Consider the following 1,164-nt stretch of genomic DNA (forward strand, 5'->3'; position numbering starts at 1 on the left):
ACTTCAGTAGCACATGTACTAAAATTGGAGCCCTAAATTAATTAAGACAGCTGCAATAAAACTATTTATTTCTCATATGTAGTGAACTTGACCTGATGTCAAAACTTGACCTTGTGGGACAGAAACTGTCATTTCATTGATTTGAATCCAGAAATACAGGTTGACCCATCCTGAGACTTTCTTTCTTGAAAATTCAAGTGAAAGAACACTCTCTTTTCTATTATCATTACTGTTTTACAAATGTTTGATAATCAAAGTGTTTTAGTTCAAACCATTTTAGATGTTGCAGTGAACTAATCATTTTTAATTAACTGTGAAAACAGTAACAATGATTTTTAATCCTCATGCAAAGTTAGAATTCATGTTAAGGCCTGTTACAGAGTAATTATGCATTTTCTGATTTTCTGTCTTTGAATGAGCAGTGTACGTTTGTTCCAAGGTCGGAGTCGAAGCAGACAAGTGTTGGAACAACTGTCTTGTTTTTAAATCCTCTCAGACGTAAACAGAGAAGTTGGCACCTGTTTCTCCAAACTCGCCCAAACATTTCTCTCGCCTGTCTGAAAAATATTTTCAATCTGTTCCATAACATTCTTGCTGTTTTCTGACTTCTAGTAACCTTTTACGTCACAAAACACACCCCTGTCTGGTCGACATTGACCAAAAAGAAAACTCCCAAATGAACCGGAAATAGAGCCCTTTAAAATGTCGGTACTCCCTAGTTCTCTCAGTTTCTGTGATTTGCCCAGTTCTCAGTTCTGTGAGTTCTGTGAGTTGCCGTTGGAGTCGGGCTGGAGAGTTTGCAGCTCCAGTCGTTTGGGAGAACAGAAGTCCAGCCATGATAAGGCTCTTCCGAGATTGGGATTATAACATATTCCACCTCTGAGTGGAACTCGGACGAACCCCACTCATGTGAGGTCCACTGGCTGAGGTGAACTTGTGTCAGACGGAATATCGTCACTACTTCGGACGAGTCACAGCCATCCTATGGAGACGCTGGACAGGTAGCGTTAACTGGAACTCCGTATCCGCTGATTCATCTTCAGAGAGGTAACGAGTCAAGTTTACTACCGAGCGTACCGAGGAAAGCTGGGTCCGAATGGAGAGTGTTGTTTCTGGTCAACACTCTCCCTCACACACCATCTTTTACTCCCTTTAAACTTCATT

The sequence above is a fragment of the Nematolebias whitei genome, chromosome 6, assembly GCF_014905685.2.
Source record: "Nematolebias whitei isolate Nwh7 chromosome 6, NemWhi1, whole genome shotgun sequence".
Classification (NCBI taxonomy): domain Eukaryota; kingdom Metazoa; phylum Chordata; class Actinopteri; order Cyprinodontiformes; family Rivulidae; genus Nematolebias; species Nematolebias whitei.